This window comes from Ceratotherium simum, chromosome 13 (genome assembly GCF_057802395.1).
Source record: "Ceratotherium simum simum isolate JZ-2026a chromosome 13, ASM5780239v1, whole genome shotgun sequence".
Lineage (NCBI taxonomy): Eukaryota > Metazoa > Chordata > Mammalia > Perissodactyla > Rhinocerotidae > Ceratotherium > Ceratotherium simum.
Window position 1 is genome coordinate 45,982,711 of NC_141912.1, and position 17,771 is coordinate 46,000,481.

The following is a 17,771-nucleotide window of genomic DNA, read 5'->3' on the forward strand; positions in this document are numbered from 1 at the left end:
ACACACGGGGAAGCAAATGCACATATATGGATACAGGAGTTACAGCCAATATAGTAGACATAGTGTGTGCACTCTGTTCTTCATCTCCTTTTCGTTGAATTTTTTATTAAATGTAGCTCCTATTTATCTAAGAGTGAGATACCTAGGATAATTCAGTAACTCAATGGCCCATTTGTAACCACGTGGATATGTTCTAGGTCAAGCTAGAAGGGAATCAGGGCTGCACACAGACAGTGCCATATATCTGAGTAGAATTAATTCTAAATTCTGAGGCACGTCATTTTGATTGAAGTCTTAAGCAAAATACATCTGATATTAGGATTATCCAATATGATGTATTCTCCTAGGAAGCATTTGGCTGGGAATTAGGAGACCCGGGTTCTAATCCAGCCCTGCCCCTGGGTTTTCTCTGAATGGCCTTTCCCTCTCTGGGCCTCTATTTCAGCAACTTGAAAGTGTGAATAATACCTCATAGAGCTGTTGTGACAAGCGAACGAAACTGCAAGTGTAAAGCACATGATAAATGATCAAGTCCTGCAATAACGTGAGGGACTTTAATTTTTATTACTACCTTGCATTGCCAGGGAGAATTGAGAGTTGTTTTTTTTAAGTAACTGAGAGCTGTCGTCACGCATGCGCTCTCATTGCACTTCTGTCTCTGCAAGGATTTCCCCTTCAGAAAGGCTTTTCTGACTGGCCCCTCACCAGCTACAGTGCTACCCAATCCCCTTAACAGTTTGCTCTCAATCCTCTTAAGCAGTTCTGGTGTTATCTTTGGCACTTATCGCCCCCTGTCGTGTTATGGAGTATTTATTTTCTTTCTCTTCTATCTGAACATAAGATCCATGAGGGCACAGGCTGTGGCAGTTTTGCTTACGGCCTTATTCCCAGGGCCTGGAACAAACAGCGCCTGGCACGTAGAGCACGTTCAATCAACTTTTGCTGATGAATGAACAAACATAGGACCTCCTGAGGGAATTTGGTGAAGGCAAGCCCACCAGGAGACACAGTAGCGATAGGAGGGGGGGGTGACTCAGGGGTGTGATGATAGCTTGGGTGACTCACAAACTCAGAATGGATGATTTGAATGCCCAGAGTTATCTGAGACTTTTGTCAGAATTTTATCTCTAAATGTCCAGTGATACAAAAGACCAGGAGAGTTAGGCATTGGCAGCTCAGGGTGAGGTTTGCTTCTGCTGGCATCCGTCTAGAGACCTGGGTGAAGCTAACACTGTGGGGAGAAACAGCTCATTCTTAAAACACTATGGGCGGGCAGGAGAGGCGGGTGGGGGCGGGGGGAGGCGGCCAAGAAAGGGAGGCAGATGGGCCTGCGGAACTTAGAGGAGACCCTTCCACCATCCTCAAGTGTGAGTCGGCCTCTGCTGGACGAAAGTCATGATCTGGGACCAACTAGTTTCCCAACCTGGGAAGCCTGTTGATGATTGACTGTACATGTGACAGTCACGGAAGCTTCTGGTTTTGTGAACTGAGTAAAAAAATCCACCCACAAAGAACATGTGGAACACTGACTGTAAGTGCTCCCGGTGGAAGGGTAGAAATCTCTGATCAAAGCACTGAGCTGGTCAAACTGACCATGGCCAGAAAGTCAGTCTAAGGGTCTGGACCTCTTGCGGGTACACAGGGATATATTATATTGTATGTATTATGTATGCTATGTTGTGTTGTATTTTATATATCATATGTGTATACATGCATACACACACATCTCCAGTGTGTGTAAGAAAAGGGCAGCAAACAGGAGGAGGCAAGGAGAGAGGAAGTTGGGGCCGCCCCAGCTGTCACAGTGAGCCGTGCTGACTGTCAGTTGGAGCCTCATGACGTTCCTCTCCTTATCCTGAATTCACAGCACGCTGAGCGCCTCTGCAACGCTCCGCAGTCCAGCCCGAGGCCCTGATTGAAATGATCCGAGCACCGCTTACAAGAAATGCAAGAAAACGGTTAAACACAGCTGATCCCTGCTGCCGTGCCCTGTGGCCTCGCGCTGGAATGCCAGCCGCCCAGGACCCTGCTCTGATAGCTGCCACGGTTTGTGTTTGCGCGTTTCCCCCGCATGTGTAGTCCACAGACACGGGTCTGCTGTCAGCAATTCCCGGTCATTTTCTTTTCCGCTCTGGTTTCGTGGCTGGTTCTCCCGGGACACCGAGGCCCGCCCATTAGGGGTCTGCCCTGGGCCGGGTGCGGCTGGAGGATGGGAAGCTGTGGGGTCAAGGGGGTTTGCCTGGGCCTGGTGTCTCCTGAGGAAACAGATGACACTTTGGGGGTGTGCCTGAGTGTGGTAGATGGGGGAGCAGGAGACAGGGGACCCCGGTCCCTGATGCTTTCTAGGGGCCTGGGAAGAGTGTGTGGAGGAGCCATCCTCCGTCCCCGTGCTCTCCCTCTCACCCCTCCCCTGCCCTTCTGTCAACAGCAGGATTGAAGAGGCTCCTTTGGTGTGGCTGTGGGATCCCCGACCTCTATATAGTCCTCCTGCCTTAGAGCAGCGGGGCCCATGTTGGGATCTTTTAAGTCTTCTGTGAAGATTGGGCAAGCTGCTTTTCTCCTCAGGATGCTTTGTCCCATCAGCCAAGTCATGCTCCGTTGAGGTCATGGGAGATGGATTATTTTACACGGGCATTTGCAAACGACGGCTCAGACTTGAATCTACAAGTAGGTGTTGACGGCAGAAACTCGCAGGCATCTGTTTCCATCCCTTTGGCACCCTCCACCCCCAGCATCTGCTCCACACCTTGCGGGCTTGCAGAAAATCTCTGGTCTCCTTTGAGTTTCAGTCTTCCCTGGCATTCAATGGGAGCCCGACACGTGGATCCCAGAGCGGGGGGAGGCTGGGAGCCTCGGGGTGCAGTGGGGCTGTCTTCCCAGGACAGCAGAGTTAAAGGCTTGGGGCTGAATGGCATTTGAAGTAGCCTTTGGTACCAAAGCTCACCCATCAACAGCCAACGTCTGTGAGGAGGACCACACACCGCTGTTTTCTTTTATCATACACTCCCTCCTTGCCCCCCGCCTCGTGTTAGACTCTGTTACGCTGCATCTGGGGGAGTTTTTCTTGGCGCAATCATGGATTTGTCTCTACTTTTGACATAGGCCACAGAACAATTGTTCTCAAAGACGGCGAAAAGGAAAATGTAGTAACCGTGACAGAATCCTCTCTTCCACCTGCTCCTTCATTTCCGGCCTCTCTGAGGAGGTTTAGAGGGTACCACGGCTGCTCCCCTCCCTCAGCCCCATAGGCTGCCCCTCCTCCCCTAACCTCCTTCAGACATTGTGTTATTAGTTAAGGAGAATTTTAGAACTGTCCACAATAAACATTAGACAACTGGGATATGTTTTATTCTGAGATTTTTTTCCCCCCAGTCAGCTCTGAAAAACTGTTAACTTGGACCAGGATTCTTTAGACTCCAAAGGAGCTAAGATTGTGAATGTAAAGAGTCAAGTCTTTAAAGTACCACGGCTTCTGTTCTTCTCCACATCCAAATTGGTGGTCAGTTGTTTCACTGACTTGCTGTCCATTTCTAAAACTCTTCCAAGTTGGGTGCATTGTCCCCAACAACGTATATAAAAATCAGCTCCTGATCTCTTACTGAAAAACTTCAGTGCCTCATGGTTACCTGCAAGATGAAGTCCAAAGAGTTAGCCAAACTGCTAAGTACAGTTGTTTAGGTTGTACACTGCACAGTGCTAAGGTGCACCATACTCTGAACAATCATACTGAGGCCTTGTAATAAGCAAAGCATTCAAGGCTCTTCACAGTACATTTCCAAGCAACTCTTCTAATGTTATGTTCCCTAAGCCAATAGGTGTACTTTTAACTTTAGCCTGTCTGGTCTCACCCAACATACCTTGAAATTCCTACATCTGGACCTTTGCACAGACTCTTCCCTTAGCCTGAGGAGCACTGCTTCCTCATCTCCACCTAGTCGAGTCTTCTCAGTCCTTCAAAACCTACCTTAAGTTCCACCTTCTTTGTGACATTTTCCATGCCCACCCCACCTGGAAGCCATCATTATTTCTTCTGAACTTCTGTAGTACTTGCTGTCAATAGCCCCATGAGCCACACTCCACACAGCTGGGACTTAGGTTCTCATCCTATGTATTCTATATCTCCAACTAGATGGTGAGCATTTGAAGATCGAGCCCATGTTGAACATCTCCTGAATTTCGTCCAGCACCAGACACAGTGCCTGACACACAAAGTGTGCTCAATAAGTTGTTGATCTACTGGTTGGTTGGTTCAAGTTGTTTTGTGAAGAACCCACTCACCCTCTCCCCAACTCCCTTGTTATTTTACTCCAGTTCCTGGACTTTCATAATAACAAAGATTCCAGAAAGCTGATATAGGCCATTTCCTTCAGATAAACCCATGTTTTCATATAACAAGCAGTAGAGTTTTCTATAAAAGAAACCCTCTGTTTGGGATCCATCAAACATGCCAAGTAATAATGATAATAAAACAATATCCATTTATTTAGTGTTTACTAACTATGTGCACATGGACTAAATACTTTACATATACTATCTTATTCAATCCTAAGCAAACCATGAGGTAGATATTTATATTTTCCCAGCTTCACAGATGAATTAATGAAGGCTCAAATAGATAAAGCAATTTGTCTGAAGTCACAGAGCTAGCTAGTGATGGCCCCAGGATGAACCCAGTCCTTCTGAATCTCAAGGGCTTTAACCACTGGGCTGGTCCACAAGATTTCCCAGGGCCGGTCCACAGCACTTTTGAAGGGCGTGCTGGTGGTAAGGCCCTCTGTGGGTTCCGGGCTGACCCTGATGTGGCCAGAGGACTCGGTTGTCATAGCGTGTCTGCCAGAAACTAGTTAATAGGCCTTATCTTTAAAATGAAGAGATTGGACTAGATTCCTTCTTGTTCTAAGAATTTACAAAGCTACAAAAAAGTAAAGACACGGTCCTTGCTCTCAGGAATTTACAATCTTGTTGGGGAGGAGAGATGGAAGACTTAGCAGAGGAAGAGCCAGCTAAGGGAGACTGTCCCAGCCAGGTGAGAGGTTGAGATCTGTGGGGTCAAGCACGTCAGCGGATCAGATCAGAGAAGCTGATGCTGTTTCTCAGCAAGCAGAGTGGGAGCTTGGATCTGCCATCAGAGGCATGCCTTTTCTTGAAGAAGGACAATGAGCTTGACCTTCACGACGGGGCCTGGGGAGGCCTGCCAGTGGAGTGGCGCATATCGCCACCCCAGGATGTTTATCAGCCAGGCCATCTTGACCCTTCAACGAGATGTTTCTTGAGCAAATTTTTTGGAATTTTGGTGGGCTCTGACCTGCAGTTTTCACTTCCAAAACAACTTGACTTTTCTAAAGTGGTAATTTCATTTTCATGATAATACTAAACTGAAGCCACATGATCTCTAATTGGAAGCAGGTCTTGGGCTGCAGAGTTGCCAAGAAGCAGTAAGAAACATGCTTATTCTACTCCTTTGCTTGAGGCACTCAGCAGTTTTGAATGCCTGGGCAGAAATATAGTTTTTTAAATAAAGCCAATCCCTGAGAGAGGAGGGGGTGAGGCGAGGGGAAGGCGAGGAAGAGATGGGGGTGGTTAGAAATGGGAGAAGGGATCTTTTTTTTTTTTAATCCAAAGAGAGGAAAATAATACTCTTTGTTTTTGTATTTGAGTTGTCCTGTCTGTCTCTGCCATCTTTCGGTATTAGCGAAATCGGGGTGTGTCCTGGGTGTCTTGAGGTGGGGGTGGGAGTGTAGCTGATGTTCTTACAACTTTCAAGTTTGCTGTTCTGATTTCCTCCAGCCCAGCAGAGTGTAGGGCCAACCTCACAGGGATGCTGGGAATTACTTCTTTTTCTATTTTCTTTCTCATATCACTTCACTTGTCGTATTAATTGTATCCTGATGAGAGATGCAGTAACTCCTCCTCCGGTGGCAGTTGGAAGATTGTTTTAATAAGTGTCTCTGGAGGGAGACAAGAAAACAGTCATAGCTTTTTTTTTTTCTTTTACAGAGCAGCAAATAGTGTCCCAGGGAAGGCTCCAGAAAATACTGACATGAAGGAAATCTTTTAATGACGTTTTTAAAAAGAAACAAAACAAATCCCTCTCTGAAAACAAAAATTATATAACGGATTAAATGCATATCAGAACTTTCTGACAGAAGCCAAAGCTGTTTTCTAAATACAGTCGAGAGCTTAGTAATCACATGATGTTTTTTGAGATGCTTTGCTTCCTGCTGCCCTCAGTTTCCTGCAAGGCACCATTTTAGAGAGATCTGCTGGAGGGGACTCCAGGTTCTGTGGCTCTGTCCCACCCTGTCAGTTAATATTCTCCTGAGTGCCGCTCTGAGCCTCGGCTGGCTGGCAGCTGCACGGGTCTCCTTCTCCTGACGGCAGCGTCTCTCGGCAGCCCTGTCCCTTCCTGTGCCCGCTGTCCCTCCTGCTTGCCCTGTTGCGTCTGGCATTGGGCCTTTCTGCCAGGGCTGCCCATTGCTTGCACTGTACCAGAAGAATCCCTGGCATGATTCTTACTCTCGCTTTCCCACTTTGCACACCATAGGAAAGGAAAGCTATAAAAGGAAATACGAAGAAGGGAGCAAGCGAGGGGCAAAGTGATGGGGGAAAGAGAAAGTTCTAGATTTCAGCTTTAACTGTTGCCTGTAAAAAACCACTGCACCCTGGGTTGGGAAAGGGTAGCTCAGAACTTGGGTTGAAAGAGAAAGTCTTGAGGGTGAGAATATTTAGAAATGCAACCACAATGCCTCAAGATAGATGTGACTCAGTGACTTCCCAAAACATGGATTTCAGATAAATATCACGTTACATCCTTCTTGTACTTTTCATTTGATTTTTCTAAGGCGATCATTGACGTTTTTAATCTAAACCCTGCTGGCTTACGCACTCACTGCAGTTTCCAGGGAAGGCATGCAGGTGGTGAAGGTCCAGTGGGGACATTTACTTTCTCCTGATGTTCCCAAGGACCCCTGGGCCCTGAAGCCCTAAGAAGCCAGAACGTCTGGTCCATTTCAGCAGTTTATTCACAAGTTCAGCCAGTCATCTGGATGTTTTATCTATACAGTGCCAAACATCTGGGTTGACATTTTTTTAACCAGACTTACTAGATGTTTTGGCATTGTGTAGACAGGAATTCAATTTTTTAATAGATATTTCTCTTCTCATCTGAGATTCTTAGTAACCAGTACTCTGCTACAAGGAAGGAGATACAAAAGAAGACTTTTTTTTTTTTTTTTTTTTTGCTGAGGACTTTCTTAATAAGTCTGCATTTATGCAATCATTGAAAAGTAGACAATTTTGCCGATTACATTTTTGGGAGTATCCAAGCAACTTTAAATAATCAGTTTGATTGCTGTACATTTTTGGAGGTATCTACACAATTCTAAATCAGTGGTTTGATTGCTTTGCTTTTTCACTGGTAGACAAAATTGACCAAAATAATATGGTGTGTTGATCTTAACAAAACACAACCTTAGATGTTCCAAATTCATTTTCAAAGAATAAGAACTTTAATGCTTTTAGCAAGAGCTTAAAAACATTGAGAATTGAATGACTCTTGAAAACAATTCATGATTAGGTTATCTCTGGATTTTTAAAAATATTTATTCTTTTAAGTAAGATTGTAAGAACTTGGAGGACAGATATGATTTTTAAAAAAGCTTTATCATCTAATTGGTTGCTGCTGTTGAGAATGGTGGTGGTGGCAATGATGGTGTTAGGGGCAGATAGAATGGGAGTTTAAATTTTTTCATTTAAAGAGTTATTTTATGCTGTTTATCTTTCCCTTGTATGTTTTAGACTGTAAGTAAATGAAAATGTAGTGATTTGTACATTGAAAACTCATGGTGTTTCAAAACACTAGTGAACTGGAAACACCTTTCTTTCTCCCCAAAACAGCAGGAGAAGTTGATAACTTGCTAAATTTTTTGTGCTATGCTGCTTCAGTCTTGGGGGAGGGAGGAACTAGGTATCTGGACAAAGATTTGCCCTTATTCTGGGTGCATTTTTACCATCAACTCTCTGTGTAAGCCTTGGCCAAATCCCTTCTCAGTGCATGAACCCGGGTGAAAGTAGGGAAAGGCAGAGAGTAGTGTTGGCCTGGGTGGGAGATCTAAGAGGCCAGGGCTCTTTCTTCTCCTAAGGCGAGTACAGAAATCAAAGAGCCAAAGGCAGCTGTTAAGAGTTCGAGTACAGAGCCAGGGGGTGATCAAGCAGCAGCAGGAGCAGGTCAAGAGTGATCAAGCACTGGTCCTAGGGGATAGTCTGGAACAGGGACAGTTAAAGCTGGAACAGCTGAGTCCATCCAAAATGGTTTTTATGTGCTTGATACATTGTCTGTTGGAGACCAGTCATATTTAAATGGCCAGAAATGGGACAATGCCTCATGTCTTAAGATTCTCCTTTGTTAACTCAGAGGTTAGTTACTTCCTACTCTGAGATTGTGTGGTTCTATATGAGAAATGATGCTCACGATTTCCTATTGGTGAAAACATCAGATGTTAAGTTGTTTCTGAATTTCATTTGTCCATGCTCTATTGTCTGTATGACTTTTCAAGAACCAAATCATGCACTTCCTGCAGCAGACGCTCAATAAATAATGCTGACCAACTGACCAACATGATAAGTAGAATTTACCTTTTAGGTAAATGAAATTTCACATAGTGAAATTTAAGTTTTTCAGGGACAATATTTAGGATTCTAGGCTACCTCTTGTTTGTCCCACTTTTGAAAATGATACTTCTCTTCTTGGTTTCTCTCTAGGAGTATGTTTTAAGGCCAAAGAGTAGTTGGCAGTGCTTATGTTAACACTGAGGATATATGGAACATCTTTGTTCTGCTCATCCCATTATGCATTCAGCTTCCAATAAGGGCTAATCGTTGGCAAGAATATGAAGTTGGGAAAGGTTTGCCTTTAGAACCTTTTTACACTTCTGTGGCCTTCTTGTTTCCACTAGACAGTAAGTTCCTCTCTGAAAGAGCTTTGTTCCCTTGTTGCTCTTTTATGAATACTGGTAGGCATTTAACAGATGTGATCCATAACCAGGAGAAAAACAAACCTAGATGACAGAGAAGTTGAAATTGGCAGAGAAGAATTTTAAAACTCCTATTTTACCTATGGTCAAAGAGTTAAAGGGAAATATGAGAGTAATGAGGAAACAGATAGTAAATCTCAACAGAGAAATGGAAATTACATACAAAAGAAGAACCACATGGAAATTCTAGAGTTAAAAAATGTAATATTAGAAATGAAAAATTCAATACAAGGGCTTAATAACAGGTTGAGCACTGAAGAGTAAAAGAGCAATGAGCCTGAAGATAAGAAAATAAACAATCCAAAGTGAAGCACACACACAAAAGAGACAAATACAAAAGGAACAGAACATCAGTGATCTGTGGGACAAAAATGTCTATCATATGTATAATTGGAATCCCAGAAAGAAAAGACAGAAAGAATGGGAGAGAAAAATATTTGAAGAAATTAAGGTTGAGGTTTAAAAAAAATGATAAAAATATGATTCTACAGATCCAAAAAGTTCAATGAACCTGGAGCAGGATAAACACAAACCTAGGCGTTTCATGATCAAAATGCTGAAACCCAAAGATAAAGGGAAAAATCATAAAAGAAAAGAGACACCCTACAAACAGGGGAACAGGGATAAATTTGTATGTTGGGATCTCACTAGAAATGACACAACTTAGAAACCAGGATAAAAGCATCTTTAAAATGCTGAAGGAAAAAAAATTCAGCCAAGAATTCTGTATCCTACAAAAATAACTTTCAAAGATTAAGGTAAAAAAAAAATACATTTTACATAAACAAAAGCTCAGAGAATTTGTCATCCCCAAACCATCAGTAGAAGAAAAGTTAATCTTCAGTCAGAAGGAAAATGATACCAGATAGTCACAGATCTACAAGAAAGAATAAAGAGATTTGGAAATGCTAAATATGTAATAAATGTAGAAGAACTCCCCTCCAATTTCCTTAAAAGCCAGTAGATGCTTCAAAGCAAAAAGAATAACATTGTTTTGAGATTTATGACATATGTAGAAGTAAAATGTATGATAACAGTAATACAAAGTAGAGGAGGTGGGAAAATGGAAGTATAATTTTGTAAGGCTCTTATGTAATATATGACATGATATGAAATGATAAAATACTTTTTGGTAGACCATGATAAATTAAAGTTACATATTATAAATCTTAAAAAACAAAACAAAAAACAAAGTGGTATAGATAAACAGCCAACTGATAAGATAAAATGAAATACTAAAATATACCCAATCTAAAAAAAAGGCAGGAAAAGAGAAAAGGAACCAGAAGCAGACAAGACAAATAAATAGAAAAGATGATAGACTTAAGTCCAACCACATCAATGATTACACTAAATGTAAATAGATTAAACACTTCAATAAAAAGGTAAAATTTATCAGATTGAATTAAAAAGACCCAAATGTATGCTGTCTATAGAAAACCAATTTTAAACGTAAAACACATACATATTAAAAGTATGTAAACTGTAAAAGTAAAAGGATGTAAAAAGATATACCAGGTACACACTAATCATAAAAAAGCTAGCATGACTATACTAATATCAGACAATGTAGACTCAAGATAAGGAGTATTTCCAGAGACAAAGAGGGACATTTTAAAATAACAGGGTTGGGCCGGCCCCGTGGCTTAGCAGTTAGTGCATGCGCTCCGCTACTGGCGGCCCGGGTTCAGATCCCGGGCGTGCACCAACGCACCACTCCTCCGGCCATGCTGAGGCCGCGTCCCACATACAGCAACTAGAAGGATGTGCAACTATGACACACAACTATCTACTGGGGCTTTGGGGAAGAAAAGGAGGAGGATTGGCAATAGATGTTAGCTCAGAGCCAGTCTTCCTTGGCAAAAAGAGGAGGATTAGCATGGATGTTAGCTCAGGGCTAATCTTCCTCACACACACAAAAAATAATAAAATAAAATAACAGGGTTAATTCATAAAGTAAACATTATAGTTTAAAATATATGTGAACCTAATAACAAGACTTCAGAAAATATAAAGCAAAAAACTTACAGAACTAAGAAAGTAAAAGGCAATTCCACAATTATAATTGGAGACTTTGACACTCTCTTTCAGTAACTGCTAGAACAAGGAGAAAATCAGTTAAAGCATGGAAGACTTTATTAACACCATCAATTAACTTATCTAATTGACATTTGTAGAATACCCCACCCAACAACTGCAGAGGACAAATTCTTTTCAAGTACCTGCAACTTTAATTAAGCTTGATCCTATTCTGGGCCACAAAACAGGTATCAATAAATATAAAAAGACTGATATCATACAGAGTATGTATTCTGACCACTCTGGAATTAAATTAGAAATAAATTATAAAAACATGTCTAAAGCAAAAGAATGAAACTAGATGACTGTCTTTTACACCGCTCACAAAAATTAACTCAAAATGGATTAAAGACTTAAATTCAAGACCTGAGACCATAAAACTCCTAGAAGAAAACATAGGGAAAAAGCTCCTTGTCATTGTCTTGGCAATGATTTTTTGGATATGACACTAAAAGCACAAACAACAAAAGCAAAAATAAACAAGTGGGACTACATCAAACTGAAAAGCTTCTGCACAGAAAAGGAAACCACCAACAAAATCAAAAAGCAACCTACAGATGAGAAAAAATATTTGCAAATCATATATCTGATAAGGGGTTAATATCCAAAGTGTATAATGAACTCAAACAACTCAATAGTGAAAAACCAAATAATCTGATTAAAAAATGGTCAAAGGACATGAATAGACATTTTTCCAGATAAGATATACAAATGGCCAACAGGTACATGAAAAGGTGCTCAACATTGTTAATCATCAGGAAAATGCAAACCAAAACCACAATGAGATATCACTTCATATCTGTTAGAATGCCTATTATCAAAAAGACTAGAGATAACAAGTGTTGGCAAGGATGTGCACTGTACGAGGGATTGTAAATTGGTACAATCATTGTGGAAAACAGTATGGAGGTTCCTCAAAAAATTCAAAATAGAACTACCATATGATCCAGCAATTCCTCTTCCAGCTATATAGCCAAAGTAAATAAAATCACTATGTGAAAGAGATATCTGCATCCCCATGTTCATTGCAGCATTGTTTACAATAACCAAGACATGAAGACAACCTATGTGTCTATCAATGGGTGAATGGATAAAAAAAGGTAGCACATATATACAGTGGAATATTATTCAGCCATAAAAAAGAAGAAAATCCTTCCATTTGTGACAACATGGATGAAGCTTGAGGGCATTACGCTAAGTAAAATAAGTCAGACTGAAAAAGACAAATACTGCATGATATCAGTTATATGTGATATATAGAAAAATATCAAACTCATAGAAACAGAGTGTAGATTGGTGGTTACTAGGGGCAGGGGGTGGGGAAAATGGGTGAAGATAGTCAAAGGATATAAACCTCCAGTTTTAAGAATAAGTTCTGGGGATCTAATGTACAGCATGGTACAAATATACAATACTATATTGTATATTTGAAAGTTGTTAAGAAGAGATCTTAAAAGTTCTCATAACATCAAAGAAAAAAAAAAGATAACAGTCATGCATCACTTAATGACAAGGATACGTTCTTCAAGGATACCTTCAAATGCATTGTTAGGCTGTTTCATCCTATGAACATCATAGAGTATACTTACACAAACCTGGATGGTATATATAACCCACTACACATCTAGGCTATATGACACTAATCTTATGGGAACAGAATTGTGTATACAATGTGTTATTGGCCAAAATGTCGTTATGTGGCATATAACTGTATGTGAAGTGTTGGATGTATTAACTAACTTTATTGTGGTAATCATTTTGCAATATATATGTATAACAAATCATCACATCATACGCCTTAAATTTGCACAATGTTATATGTCAATTATATCTCAATAAAGCCAGCGAAAGAAGAATGAAACAATAGTAGGCATATTGGAAAAGGAAACAAAGCTTGAAGATCCTACCTTCTACCAGTCTCACAGCCCTGATTTGACAGTGAGGGTGGCCTGAATCGTGAGGGACTGCTCAGTGGGCAATAACAGCAAAATCTCTGGCAGAAACTCTTTCTTTCTGGTCAGAGGACCAGAAAAAGGGGCCCCGGTGAGCATAAGAGTTTGAGGGAATCCCCGTTTCTTTCTTCCTTTTATTATCTTCTCTCTATCCTGGCCACCACAAGGTTTGCCCCTGCTGTGGAACTATACTACCATCAAGGTGATAGATGAGGTACCTAGAATCTCAAGAGAAAACCCATATCTCTGTTTAGAAAAAAATGGGAAGATGCGCTCCTGTGGTCCAAAATGTGTGGAAGAAATCCATTTTTTTCTCTTTTCTTTTGTACTTTCCCCTGAGGCAGCTTCACTGCGTATGTACTACACAGAAGTACATAACAGCATAGGAGGCTAAAGCTCTGAGAGAAACCCATATTTATTGCCAGAAGAACTGGGGAGAGGAGTCACAAGGAGGTAGAAGATATGGAGGAAATGCCTTAGGGGAGAATGCTGGAAGAGAAAAATCCCCAAGGAACAAAAATCCTGGGCTCACCCTGAGCTATGAATGTGTAGGTCAGAGCCAAAGAAGCATATAGCAAAAGTCTTTGAGAAATGAACCAACACATAAACTGCTCAGGTCCAGGTTAACTTCTGAGTGGGACAAACCAAAAAGCAGAGCAAAGGCTACGAAAACTGAAGTGCCGCAGGAACCAATACCCACAAGAAGCAAGGCAGGACTTGTAGTATGAACCTAAACTGGTTGATTGTATAATAATCAGAATATGAAACATTTCAAGACGATTTTAACAGGACCCAGAGTATCATAACACAATATTCATATTTCCAAAATGCAATCCAAAATTAATTTACATATAAAAAAACACAAAAATGGGACCAATTTCAAAGGAAAGAACAATTTACAGATGTCAAACATATGGTGACCTAGATGCTGGAATTATCAGGCAAAGACATTAAAGCAACTATTAAAGCTGTGCTCTTTGGGACAAAGGTAAACGCTTTTGAAATGAATGGAAAGAGAGACATTATCAGTCGAGAAATACAAATAAAAAATCAAATGGGGCCTGGCCCAGTGGTGCAGCAGTTAAGTGCACACTCTCTGCTTTGGCAGCCCGAGGGTTTGCAGGTTTGGATCCCAGGTGCGCACCGATGCACCGTGTGTCAAGCCATGCTGTGGTGGTGTCCCATATAGAGTAGAGGAAGATGGGCATGGATGTTAGCTCTGGGCCAATCTTCCTCAGCAAAAAGAGGAGGATTGGCATCAGATATTAGCTCAGGGATGATCTTCCTCACACACACAAAAAATCAAATGGACATTTTAGAAGTACAATATCCAAAATAAAATTTATTGAATAGGCTCGATAGCAAAATGGAGATGACAGAGAAAAGAGTGAGTAAATTTGAACATAGATTAATAGAAATTATCCAATCTGAAGAACAGAAAAAATGATTGAAAAAAATGCGAAGAATCTCACGGAGCTCTAGGACAATATCAGAAGTTTTAAAATTTATGTCAATGGAGTTTTGGAATGATAATATAGAGATTGGTATGAAAAATTTGAAGAAACAAAATCTAATACTTTCAAAATTTGGTGAAAATACAAATATATAGATTCAAGGATCTCTGCAAACCCCAAACAACATAAACCCAAAGAAAACCAAACCCAAATACATCTAATGAAATTGCTGGAAACTGAAGATAAGGGGAAAAAATCTCTACGATATCTAGAGAAAAACACCATATTACATATCGGAAAACAAAAATTCGAATGACGGCAAATATATCATCAAAAATAATGGGAGGCCAAAAGACAGTAGAATAATATCTTCAAAGTGCTGAAAGAAAGGAACTATCAATGTAGAATTATACATTAAAAAAACATAGTCCTGGAGAATGAAGATGAAATAAAGACCTTCTCAGGTGGTAGAAAACTAAGAGAATTTTTGCCAGCAAACCTACTGTAAAAGATGCTAAAGAAATGTCTTCAAGAAGAAGAGACTATCAGAGGAAAATTTTGTATTTCAGGAATGAAAGAAGAGCAACAGAAATGGTAAATATATGGGTAACTACTATAAGACTATTTTTGTCTTATGTTCCCTAAAATACATATGGCTGTTAAAAAAATTATAATTTTGGTGTATGCAGATGCAATATATATGTCAATTATAACAAAAAGGGGATGTGTAAAGGGACATATATGGTGGTAAGCCATCTAAATATTACTTGAAGTTTTCTATATCTCACTTCAAGTAAAATATTAACTTTATTTAGTTTGTGAAAGTTAGTTGTGTGATCCCTAGAACAACCACTAAAAAAATACAGTGAAATGTAGTCAAAAAGTGAACAAATAAATTGTTCAAATAATCCAAAAGAAGGCAGGAAAAAGGGGAAAAAATATAAGGACAAACAGAAAATAATAAAATGATAGATCTAAATCCAACCATGTTAATAATTACATTAAATATAAATGGCCTGTACATGCTAATTAAAAGACAGAGACTGTTAGATTAGATAAACGACACTTGAGTGACAATCCATATTGAGTTAAATTTCAGGAGTTTTAGGGGTAATGGTTGCTGGGAGTATGTGTTACAAATGGGAAAAAGAGGGGCAGTAGATTAGAAAATAGTTGGTAGTTAGTAGTTAGAGTAAGTAGTTTAGAAAGAGTGAGTTGAGTTTTGTGATACAACCTGCATCACAGGGGCTTGTTTTTCCTGTGTTGAAAATTATGATTCACAATCACAAAGTTTTAACCAAGTTCAGTTATTTTGCCAAGTGACCATCTGTCACTTCCACCTGGGTTGGGTGGTTGCACTACACTCTTCTCTCTGCTTTCAGGCACAAATACCTTGAGACTTGCAAAGTTGCATCTTGGTAGCAGAAGGAAACCCATATCCCTGACCACGTAAGCCTATTAGTCATCTTTACTTAGCTCAGGCCTCATCTATGCATTGGGTTCTGCTCCTGGGACTTGCATCTTTCTCTGGGGAAATCTTACCTTTACTGCTTGTGTTATTGCTATTGCCCTGGAAACTGCCATGGGAAGAGCTGGGTTTTGCCCAGGATCATGATAGGATCTCATTTATTCCAAGCCCACACTATCGGAACAAAGCTAGTGCTCAAGTTTCCTGTCCATCTTGATGGATAATATGCCCTCAGATTTTATTTTATCGCCATATTGAAGACAGGTTTTGTGTCTTCTATGAAACTCAGGCTAAAGACATCCATTGTATTTTCAAGGTCTCATATAGAGGGCTCTGTGTAATATTATGGGTATATTTTAGCACCAGGGAAAGACTTTGTCTCATTAACAAATATCATGTTTCCCTTTTTGCCTAGGCTGCTGGGAAGCTTCAAGCTAAGCTTAGTTTTAAAATGTTTTTACTCTTACACTTAGGCATTTAACAAAACAACATCTACTCTCATTAAATTTTTTACAATCTCTCTTTAATTTTCTATCTAAGTGTCATTTAATGCATTATAACGTTGCAAGCTCAGTGCCTGAAGTTCCAAAGTATGTAATTATGCATGTACGTACGTAAATATTTAAAGTATGTAATAATGTAAAGGATATCTGCCACTAAGAAAAAAGTACTAGAAGCAAAGAGGATATTATCCATATGGAAAATTCATTGAAATGTGTATAAATAATATAAATTAAACTCTATATAATTAAATGCTAAAAAATCCTACTAGTAAAACAAAATGCAGGTTATAAGATATTCATGGGCAATATTCCCATGTTATATTCTCTTGTTTTTGCCTTTTTCACAAAAACATTGATGGAAGCAATTAAGCTCCACATAGAATTTACATTCTTCAAAAAATGGATTGCAGCAGGAGACTGTGGGAATTGACTTCTACCTAGATGACAAATGATTATTCTCTAGGGCCAAATGACCAATGGAGATTTAAGAAAAAGTGTAGATTCTCCTAGGACGACATATTTCTAAGTTGAGTTGCTTGGATTGAGTACTGATGTCATTGCTTTCAAAATCTTTTTTCACAACTCTAAAGACATAGACAAAGCATTAGATTTGAGTTTTTTCCCCTGTGTCTGTATTACAATTCCTCAGGAGGTGTCCTCTAAAAGTTAAAACCTGGGACCAATCTGACTATGGGACATCAGCCCTAAATTAGATCTCTCTGCCTCTTTTCCAAGTTCCTATTCCATACTTTAAGTGTGAAATCAGCACTAAGTGTGAAATCAGGTTGAGTCAAGAAAGGTAAATTGCAAACTCATTACCATATTATCACATTATGCCCCCTTCATTGCCCAACCAGACCTTGCAGAACTCAAGGTTTAGCTGATATTGAGCAACAATTCCAGCAAACCTCCTTCCCCTAGGCTCTGGGATTTGTCTTCTAATAGGCTTCCCTTCCATAAAATGTCAACATGACTGCTTCAGTCACACAGGTCTCTTCCATCTTTGAAGATTCCTCTTCCCAAATTTTTATGATACAAGAGAGGTAGCAGAGCCTTCATCTTATTTTGGGGGGTTAAAATTGCTCTTTTGCTATAGAAATAGTGAGCAACACTTTGAAAAGATCTTTAAGTTAATTCTCTGTTTTCTCACCTTCAATTCCTGTCTGATGTCCTGCTGGATCCTCATCAGTTCAGCTTTCTGTAGGCCTATAAGCACACATCACATATGCATACATGTGCCCAAGGCAACCAGGAATGAGAAGAGAGAAGATCTAGAGAGTTCT

At 40.2% G+C, this 17,771-nt stretch overlaps 1 long non-coding RNA gene across 1 annotated transcript in view; it reads right to left on the reverse strand.

The window, feature by feature from the left end:
- Positions 1-3,290: 3,290 nt before the first annotated feature.
- Positions 3,291-17,771, reverse strand: part of LOC147915713 (uncharacterized) — a 78,806-nt gene continuing 64,325 nt past the window's right edge. The window contains exons 4-5 of the long non-coding RNA XR_015553904.1: positions 17,639-17,694; positions 3,291-3,626 (exon numbers count right to left, since the gene is read on the reverse strand). This is a non-coding gene — a long non-coding RNA (uncharacterized LOC147915713). The remainder of the gene's footprint in view (positions 3,627-17,638; positions 17,695-17,771) is intronic.